We start from the raw sequence: 10,837 nt of genomic DNA, 5'->3' as shown, positions 1-10,837 counted from the left end.
CCCTGGTTTGTTTGCTTGGAGGAATTCCTTCTGTCTGATCGACCGTAGTTGTTTTGCCAGGTCTTCTGTTTCTAGTGAGAGTTTCTGTTTCTTTAGATGGTCTAGTTCTTTTCTTGCTTTCTTGTTTTCCACATTTTTTTTGAGTTGGTGTTCAACTTTTTCTATCGCTCTGTTGATCTCTTCGAGTTTCTGGGATTTTGCCTTGTTGATATTTCTCTTCTGTTTAATGAGGTGGCCCCTCATGACGGCCTTACAGGCTTCCCACAGGGTTATAGAATTAGTGTCTTGCAGATCATTTAGCTCGAAGTATTCTTTTAGCAATTTTTTATTTGTATCTATGTCTTTCTCTTCTTTAAGTAGGTTATCGTCTAAACGCCATCTGAAGGTTTTTTCCCTCTGATTAAGAGTAAATTCCAGGGCGCAGTGATCAGATAGGTCTCTAGGAAGGATTTTAATTCTAGAGAGCTGTGGATTGATTGCTTTTGAGGCCCAGACCATATCTATTCTGGACCATCTATTATGCCTTCCAGAATAGAATGTGTAGTCCCTCTCTTCTATGTTTTGGGTTCTCCAGGCATCCACTAGGTCCCACTCTTCTTTAAGTTGTAAAAATTTTAATGGGAGCGAGTTGCATTTATCCCCCTTGGTGTCTTTAACCGCTTTGCTTTTATCCCAGGCATTGTTGACCACTCCGTTGAAGTCACCTAGCAGGATCAAATGATCATGCTGTGATTCTTGGAGTTGCTCGTTCAAATTCTTTAAAAATTTTGTTTTTGGCCCGTTCGGGGCGTATAGATTGCAAACTAAGATATTTTTATTTCCCTGCTTTATTTTTATGCCGACAACCCTACCGTCTGAATCCCGGAAAGCTAGTTCTGGGGCTAGTCTCTCTCTTGCGTAGATTATTACTCCCCTTTTTTTTTCCCCTGCCAATGAGTGAAACTCTTTACCTAGTTCCCTGTTTACTAGGTGTACTGAATGTTTCTGTGCCGTATGGGTCTCCTGTAGGGCTACCAGATCGTATTTCCCTTTCTTAATTTTATTAAACAATTTCTTCCTTTTAACAGGCGAATTGAGACCGTTTACATTGTTACAAAATATCTTTATTTCTTTCATACATTCAATCATTTTTTCCATTTTGATCCTCATGGCTCAGTCCTGAGTCGCCAAATCCGTTTCCGCTGTCCGTCTGCCTGGTTTTAAATTCTTTTGCCTTGGGTCCGTGTTGTCTATCATTGTCTGGTGAGCTTAGAGGTCGTTTTATCTGTCTGCCCCCAATCAGTCTATGGTCGCTAGCTGTCCTTCCTTGGTCGCTCATCAGGGTTCTATAGAAGTCGGAGGCTTTCTCCTCGCTTGTCAACCAAAACTTTTGTTCTTTATAAGACACCATCAATCCCTCTGGTTTTTCCCATCTGAACCTAATGTTTGATTTCCTTAATTCATCCACTAAGAAGAAGTATTTCTTTCTTTTGATTATCGTTGATTGAGGAACTTCTTTCATAATGGTCACTTTGTTGTCCTTGTAGTAAGGGGGCGTGTTGCTGTTAGTCTTCAAAATTTCATCTCGAGTCCTCTTCTTTGTAAACTGGACTATTGTGTCTTTAGGTGTTTTATTTTTTCTTGAGTAATTCGTTGCGATTCGGTAGGTTCTATCGATCTCCAGATCTACCTCCTTCTGGTCTTTGTTAAGCATGGCCGCAGTCATGGTGACGATTATTTGCCTCAGGTCTTCATTGGGTTCTTCTGTGATGTTCCTGAATCTTAATTGTGATTCTAATTCTTTCATCTCCATTCTTTCCTGCAGCTCCTTAGTCTTTGTGATTTCCAATTCCAGTTTACTGATTTTCTCATCTAATTGTTTGTGGGCTTTCTCAGCTTTTCCCTTATCTTCTTTGATCTTTTTTATATCCGAGGCCATGTTGTTCATCTCATCTTTTATCAGGGAGACTTCCGAAGTGAGGTCCTTCCTTAGCAATTGTAGCTCTTCTTGTAGGTTTTTTTGTTGCGTTGCATGGTTTGTTTCGATTCTTTTAAGGTCCTTCTTCAGTTCGTCTTGTTTGTCAGCAATCTTCAAGATCTCTTTCAAGATTTCTTTGTTTATCGAATCTTCAGCTGAAGAGCCCTTTCTTGCTTGGCTTTTGGAGTCTTTGTTGTCTTTAATTTCTTTTAGATCTTTTACTTCCTTACTCTCTTTGTTCTCCTTATCTGTTTTCTCCGGCTTTGTTTTAGGAGTCATCATTTTCGGGTTAGACACGGTTAATGGGCTTCCTTTTCTGTCTTTGTTAGATTGGTCTTGGAGTGGCACAGGGCCCACAGATTAGCTTGGGTTATTAATATTATTATTATTATTTTTTTCTACTTAGATCTTAGATTTTCCCCCTGTTTATCTGACTTTATTTTGTTATTACTTGTTTGGTGTCCTTTAATGGGTTCTTCTTTACGTCTGTATGGTCTGTTTTCCACTAAGGTGGTTGGGGAGAGGGGAGGGATGAGAGTAGGGAAGGTAAGTGGAGTCGGGGCGGGGGAAGATTTTGAAGAGGGGGGTGAGTGGGGGTTTTGGATCACTTTCGATTCCTCTCGTCGAGGAAGTATCAGGAGAAGTCGTAAAATCCGTCTCTTTCACTTGCAGTGGTCTTCACAAACCCCAGTTTACTCTCCTATTGCTTCCTCCCCCTCCTTCTTCTTCCCTCCTTCTTCCGTTCCCCCTATCCCCTTTCCCTCACGCAGTACTTCACCTCCGCCCGTTCCTTCTTTTCCTTGTTTACTGCAGCTCTTCGCCACTTCTTTCCTCTCTCGCTCTTGCCCAAATCTCTCTTCTCCTCGGGTTCGCTGTTGTCCGGGGGTGTCTGACGCACTGGGTTTGTGGCGGGGGGGGGTGAGAGGGGCCTTCCGCGATTTTCCCTCTCTCTCCGCTTCACCACCTCCTCCCCTTGGTAGCGCTGTTTGCGGGGCCTTGGGGTCTCGCGGTGTATTTTGTTTGACTTCCTACCTCCCGCGCATGCCCCTTCCCGTGCTTCCGGGTTGTGTGCGCGAGTGTTCCCGGCGGCTTCCCGAGCGACGCTGGATGTTTCTTTAAAAATCCTGTGCAGATTCCCACTAAGGTACTTTAGCTGGGGGTTAATTTGTTAACAGATTGTTACTGGTTCGAGGAGTTCAAGGAGTTCAAGGAGTGTGGTTTGCTCCTTCAGCTGACTCCCGCTTGGGGAGGGGTTAACCCGTTAGCTCCGTGTGGGCTTTTAAGCCTTTGAGCCCTTGAGAAACTATTTTCTTTGTTCCCTTGAAATCCACATGTGATATCCTATAACACGCCACCTCGTCAAAGGCTATGCGGCCGGAGAGGATATGGTTATAGTACTTTAACTGCGTTTCCCCTTCTTTCAACATAAAGAGATAAAACAAAGAAGTTTACTTTCCCATGGATGGTGGAAAAATCTTGATAATATGGGCCGAGAGTCGCGGTCTCCTTTATGTTGTATTCTGTATGAAAAAAAACGCGCCTTTCCCAAGGGAAATGACCCCCGCGGTGCAATGAGTACTCACATACTTTCTTGGCTGTCTTTTACCACAGCCATTCTGTTCTTTTCTCTTGTTTCGCTGGTATCCGAGCTGGATGTGCAGTGGATGCTGGCTTGAATAGCGTCAAGCCTGCTCCCCTTCCCGCGGCTCGCACGGCCTCACCACAGCCTACCCACTGACCCTCACCCTTGAGGGGTGGGTGCCATTTGGGGTTTGCTGGGTATAAGAGGTCTCTGCGCTCCCCTCCGCTTCTTTGCCGAGGAGAGGGGGGCTTACAACGCCCACCAGCCGGCCTTGAAAGGTTGACGTTTCAGGAGCTCCCAAAACGCCCAGCCTGCCTCCATCACAGCTCACCGGAAGTCCATAGACACAATAATCATTATTAAGGTTGTTTTTATTATTTATCACAGCCGGATCAGAGATGGCTGCTTTTGGCAAGAACAAAGCCTTGTGTAGCTAAAAGCTGGAGGAATCGTAAATTTGTTGGAATCGAGGCCTGTTGAAAGCAATGTTCTCTCGTCTACGCAACGTTTTAATCAAGAAAGATGTATAAATGGTATATCTATCGAGTCACATTTGGTTTCCTCTTCCTACTGTTTTTGGAATACTCAAAAAATTCCTCCGTACTTACAAAAGCATCTACTTTGATCAATTTCTACTCTCCTTTCAATTTGTTCCAGAACATTAACATCATATCTAAGGTTGATTAGAACCCAGCTGAGTTCCAAAGTAAAAATAACCCACAACCCTAAATTTTCTCCATTCGAGCTGAAAAGTGGATTGCAGAATGGATGTTGTAATCTAAGCTAAGCCCTTACTTGCAGTGAAGCCTAACATGTTCCGGACCTCACTATGTAACCATGAAGACCCCTGAGCACCTTAAGTGACCTCTATTTCTTTTTGTTGTGTCAGGGCAACCAATTATATTACATTTCTATCGGAACAAAGCAAACAAACAGGCAAAATACAAAATTTGCAGGTTTGGTAGTTGATGAAATGTCCTTTGACCAGTATCTGGCCACTTGGAGTGCTTCTGGTGTTGCCGCAAGAAGGTCCTCCATTGTGCATGTGGCAGGGCTCAGGTTGCATTGCAGAAGGTGGTCAGTGGTTTGCTCTTCTCCACATTCACATGTCGTGGATTCCACTTTGTAGCCCCATTTCTTGAGGTGCCAGAGCAAAGTCTGTTCAGCGCGTTCCAAGTCGCCCAGTCTTCTGTGTGCCCAGGGGGGTGTCTCTCATTTGGTATCAGCCATGGATTGAACTCAACAAAAAGGCTCCTGTTTTGTAACAGGTTTCCTATGAGGTGGGTGAGATGGTCGTCCTTTGTGATATTAGACATTTTCCTCAGGAGGAGGCGGTGGTTCACAGTATCATAGGCCGCTGACTGGTCTATGAAGACAGCTCCTATATAGTGACCTCTATAAACACCACAGTTGTGTGATAAAGCCAAAAGGCTTTCTGAAAACTGCTTGCATGTTTGATTTTCAGCTTACCAATGGATCTAAGTTAAGAGTTCCCTACATTCCAATTATGGCATTATGTTAGTGCCATAGCAATGCATAAATTGAGTTATGCATGTGGGGTCAGGGGCGGCTCGTCCATTACGCGAAGTAAGCGGTCGCAGAACACTTTTTTTGCCAGGGGCGCCTCTGTAAATGCCCCTCGACCGCCACTTGAGGAGCGACCCCTCAGCTCACAACAGCCCTAGCAGTCCGGGGGGAGCCTTGGCTTTCTTGCCTCGCTGCCGGGTGATCCTCTTCCCAAAGGGGCCGGGCCCTTGAGCCTCACCTAGCCCCTCTCGTTCCTGCTCCACCTGGCCACCGGGTACGCGAGCAGAGCCAGCACTGAATCGTTCTCCGTATTAGAATCCTTCCCCATGACCGGCTCCCTTTCTCGATCCCCCGGCGCTCCGTCCGACTCCTCTCCTCTCCCCAATCCACGGGTGGGCCAAGGGGCGGAGCTGCTGCGCTTGGCCCGCTTCAGGTCCAGAGGCTCTCTCTCTCTTCAGAGAGAGAGAGAGCCCCTCTGGCTGGAGGTATCTCCCACCTCCGCTCCCTCCTTTGTTTTTGCGCCTACCTTCAGGAAAGGTGGGCATCTCCATCTCTGTCTCTCTCTCTCTTGGTCCCAATGGCTGAGGAGAAAGTCAGGAGAAGAGGTTACTTTTGGTGCACACGCCAGGGTCTTCAGGCACGCCTCCAGACCCAAAGCAGGCCAGGCAAGGGAGCAAGTGCGGCAAGTGTAGTTCCTGGGATGTATAGTTCACCTACAATCAAAGAGCATTCTGAACTCAACCAATGATGGAATTGAACCAAATATGGCACACAGAACTCCCACGACGAACAGAATATATATATCAATGATTGGTTGGTTGGGCGCCTTTGATTGTAGGTGACGTTGTCCACAAGAACTCCAAGATCTTTTTCACACGTACTGCTCTCGAGCCAGGCATTGTCCCCCATTCTGTATCTTTGCATTTGTTTGTTTTTGTGTGTGTGTCAGGAGCGACTTGAGAAACCGCAAGTCACTTCTGGTGTGAGAGAATTGGCCATCTGCAAGGACGTTGCCCAGGGGACGCCTGGATGTTTGGATGTTTTACCACCCTTGTGGGAGGCTTCTCTCGTGTCCTTGCATGGGGAGCTGGAGCTGACAGAGGGAGCTCATCCACTCTCCCCAGATTCGAACCAGTCCTGTCAGTACAAGGGTTTAACCCACTATGCCACCGAGGTCTCCTATTTACGTTGTTGGAAAAAATGTCCTATGTTTTGCTTTGCAAAATATGGTAACTCTACAAGACTCCATCTGCCCTCAGGTTTTAGCTTTGCAACATACCAGCTGTTTCTTTCTACCCAGCTCCACATGTTTATCCTCTCCACAGATACCGGCACATTTCCACCAGGCAATCTCGGTTAATTTGACACCTCTGCTGAGCATTGCAGCCAAACAGCAAGACCCTGGGTTCCTAATGCATGACCGAGGACGAACCAGGAGAGGGCATTGTTTTGCTTTGGTAGTTTGACGGGTTGTGCCTTGCCCATACCCAACGCTCCCTTGCCAATTGGAAACACTTTGCAGAACAGATATGAAAAAGCTGGTCTGGGAAGGAAGGTGGCGATGGTCGATACAAAACAGACTGTTTCAGACTAATAGAATCATAATCTGATTGACGGCCATCGCTCTGCAAAGGAAGAGGTCAGGAGGCAAGATTACAAACTCAATATTTTCTGCTGGACTAATGCCATTCTTGGCAACAGGTGCAGGAATCAGAAACTTTGAATTGTTCCCCAATAAATGGGCTCCCTGCCGACAGAACATTAGCATGATAGAAAAATATCCAGCCATGCTGTTACTCTGTTTGCTGCCATTGTGTGCATTCAAGTCACGTCCAACCTATGATGGATCCATCCCAGGGTTTTCTTAGCACAATGTGATCTGAAGAGGTTTTGCCAGTTTCTTGTAAGGCTGAGAGAGGATATGACTTGAGGAAGGTCACTCAGTGAGTTTCATAGCCGAGTCGGGATTCGGAGACAGAGTTGCCCTACATCAACGTCAGTCTGATGGCAAACAACAACAAAGCATGCAGTAGGCCATGCAGAGGCAGAATACATAATGAAGAGATAAGCTAGAGCAGTGGTTCCCTACCTTTGACCACTTTGACCAGGGACCACTTAAACCGGGGACCACTTTCACCAGGGACTATTTGAGGAGGGACCACTTTGACCAGGGACCATTTTAACCAGGAACCACTTGAGGAGGGACCACTATGACCAGGGACCACTCTGACCAGGGACCACTCTGACCAAAGACCACTTTAACCAGGGAGCACTTTAACCAGGGACCACTTGAGGAGGGACCACTCTGACCAGGGAGCACTTTAACCAGGGACTACTCTGAGACCAGGGACCACTTTAACCAAGGACCACTTGAGGAGGGACCACTTTAACCAGGGACCACTTTGACCAGGGGCCACTCTGACCAGGGGCCACTCTGACCAAGGACCACTTTAACCAGGGACCATTTTAACCAGGGACTACTCTGAGACCAGAGACCATTTTAACCAAGGACCACTTGAGGAGGGACCACTTTAACCAGGGACCATTTGAGGAGGGACCACTCTGACCAGGGGCCACTGACTAGGGACCACTTTAACCAGGGACCACTTTAACCAGGGACCACTTTGACCAGGGACCACTTTGACCAAGGACCACATTAACCAGGGACCACTTGAGGAGGGACCACTTTGACCAGGGACCACTTGGACCACTCTGACCAGGGATCACTTTAACCAGGGACTACTCTGACCAGGGACCACTTTAAACACGTACCACTTGAGAAGGGACCACTTTAACCAGGGACCACTTTAACCAGGGACCACTTTGACCAGGGGCCACTCTGACCAGGGGCCATTCTGACCAGGGACCACTCTGACCAAGGACCACCTTAACCAGGGACCACTTTGACCAGGGACCACGCTGACCAGGGACCACCTTGACCAGGGACCACTCTCCAACATTAGAACCAAATGGGTTACGAATCAGTTTTTGGTCAACTTTAGATTCGGTTTGGTTACTTGGGGTGCTGATTCAGAAAATTGCATTGGATAGCTCTGATTTTTGGTTCAGAACATATGCCATCCAGGAGTCGCCATCTGCTCACCCACAGAAAATCATATGTAATAATCTAGAGCTGATATGGTAGTCGTAATCTTTCATGGGTAGTCAGCCTCTCCCCTCGACATCCCCCTTGCCTCGGTACTGTAAGATAGTTTTGCAACACTAGTTTCTCTCGTTGCCACGTGGTTTCGAGGCAACAGTGTAGTAATTGTGAGGCCACAGACCATATTTTCATTCTTGTGGACCACTGATGGTCCATGGACCACAGGTTGGGAACCACTGAGCTAGAGTAACATAATGGTGCATGAAACATCCAGAAGAAGATAGAAATTACAAGGGTTGAATGAAAAGTAATGCCTCCACCTTTGTAACGCCTCAACAGATGGCTGTACTGGTATGCGGCAGGTACTGGCTTGTTCAGTAGACTCTCCTCTACAGTTCCATTTTGGCGGGAAGCCTTAGCATTGAACGGTTGTGTTGTTAAAGTGCAAAGTATGGAACCCTGCGCAGACAGTCGGTCAACGTGGAAACAGAGTGTCGACTTCTTCCGTGACAGCTTCAGAAAACTTGCTCATTGTTGGCAGAAATGTATCCAATTGTCTGGTGATTATGTGGGAAAGTGAATAGTGGTCGTTAAAGAGCATATGCTAAGAATTACTTCTGTGTTTGATTTATTAAAATATTCCCATCCAAACCCAAGTAACGAAGGTGGAGGCATTACTTTTCATTCAACCTCATGGAAATCACGCTGGATATTTGGCACTGGATGGGGCAAGACTGCAATTCAAGCAAGGCACTGTTTTGCAAGTTCAGGGTGTGGAGCCAGAACTGCAGCCTGTAGAGACTTACCCGGCCTAATCCAATCAGGATAGTAAAACAGGAATTCCAGACATGAAACAATCAGGGCCAGCTAACACCTCCCAATAAAGCAGTGGGTCTCAACCTTCCTAATGCCGTGACCCCTTAACACAGTCCCTCATGTGGTGGTGACCCCCAACCATAATATTGTTTTCGTTGCTACTTCATAACAACCATTTTACTACTGTTATAAATCATAATGTAAATATCTGATATGCAGGATGCATTTCCATTCACTGGACCAAACTGGGCACAAATACCCAATGCACCCAAATGTGAATGCTAGTGGGGTTGGGGGAGGATTGATTTTGTAATTTGGGATTTGTAGTTGCTGGGATTTATAGTTCACTTATAATCAAAGAGCATTTTGAACTCCACCAGCGATGGATTTGAACCAAACTTGGCTCCCATGACCAATGGAAAACACTGGAAGGATTTGATGGGCATTGACCTTGAGTTTGGGAGTTGTAGTTCACCTATATCCAGAGAGCACTGCGGACTCATGCAATGGTGGAGCTGTACCAAACTTGGCACAAATACTCAATATGCCCAAATGTGAACACTGGTGGAGTCTGGGGGAGTCTTGACATTTGGGAGTTGTGGTTGCTGGGATATATAGGTCATTACAATCAAAGAACATTCTGAACTCCACCAATGATAGAATTGGCTCAAACTTCCCACATGGAATCCCCATGACCATCAAAAAATACTGTGTTTTCTTGTGGTCTTTGGCGACCCCTCTGACACCCCCTCGTGACCCCCTCAGGGGCCCCGACCCCCAGGTTGAGAAACACTGCAATAAAGGATCCCACAGGCAGGAAGCAGTCAGGCTTTGAAGCTGCAAGGCCATTAAATGCTAATCAAGCTGGCCAATTGCCACAATCTCAGTTACCTCAAGCAGACTATAACTATAACTATAAACCCCACTTGCCTAGTTTCCAACAGACCTCACAACCTCTGAGGATGCCTGCCATAGATGTGGGCGAAACGTCAGGAGAGAATGCTTCTGGGAAATGGCCATATGGCCCAGAAAACTCAAGGCAACCTGGTGATTCCCGTCCATGAAAGCCTTCGTCAACACCCTAATCCATTTTGTCTGAGATGAGAAAAGGGTCTGGATGCTGATGATTGTGCCTGGCCTTACACATTTTTACCTCCAACATAGAAGCGTTCAGGCATATAATCTGTCAATATCTCTACTCTAGAAAGGCAGCCCTCCAGGGGAGAAAAACATTACCACCCGATTCTCCTGAATATATATAAACTGGCCTAGAGGCACGGATATTAGGGCTGCTTGGTAACTCAAAGAGAATCTTTCAGCTTTACACATCACACCTTGGAAAGCTCACTCTGAGCTGGAAGTGCATTATTTTCTTAGTGTTGCCTGGGAAGAGTTAATTGGCAGCATTGATCATCCAGGAAACACGTTGGGCTCCAAATAGTTCTGACATACGTGCAAGTCAGAGTTTAGTCGAAGCCTTTTCCCCCAACTACAAAAAAACCTGGGGAGACACTTGTCATCGATCTGCACAGGACTTCGTGTTACTTCCACAAATCGTACAACAACAACAACAACAACAACGGTTCCGGCCCAGCCTACCTATCCGAACGCATCTCTTCCTACGAACCCTCCAGGAAGTTATGATCATCTGAGGAGGCCCTGCTCTCGATCCCGTCTGCTTCGCAAGCACACTTGGTGGGGACGAGGGACAGGGCCTTTTCTGTGGTGGCCCCTCGGCTGTGGAACTACCTGCCTAGGGATATTAGATCAGCCCCCTCCCTCCTGACTTTTCAGAAGAGAGTAAAAACCAAGCATTCAGAATCCCGGAATAGATAGTTAAGCTTGAGATGGA

Source organism: Anolis sagrei, chromosome Y (assembly GCF_037176765.1).
Source record: "Anolis sagrei isolate rAnoSag1 chromosome Y, rAnoSag1.mat, whole genome shotgun sequence".
Taxonomy (NCBI): Eukaryota; Metazoa; Chordata; class Lepidosauria; order Squamata; family Dactyloidae; genus Anolis; species Anolis sagrei.
Note: the sequence above shows the minus strand (reverse complement) of the source record.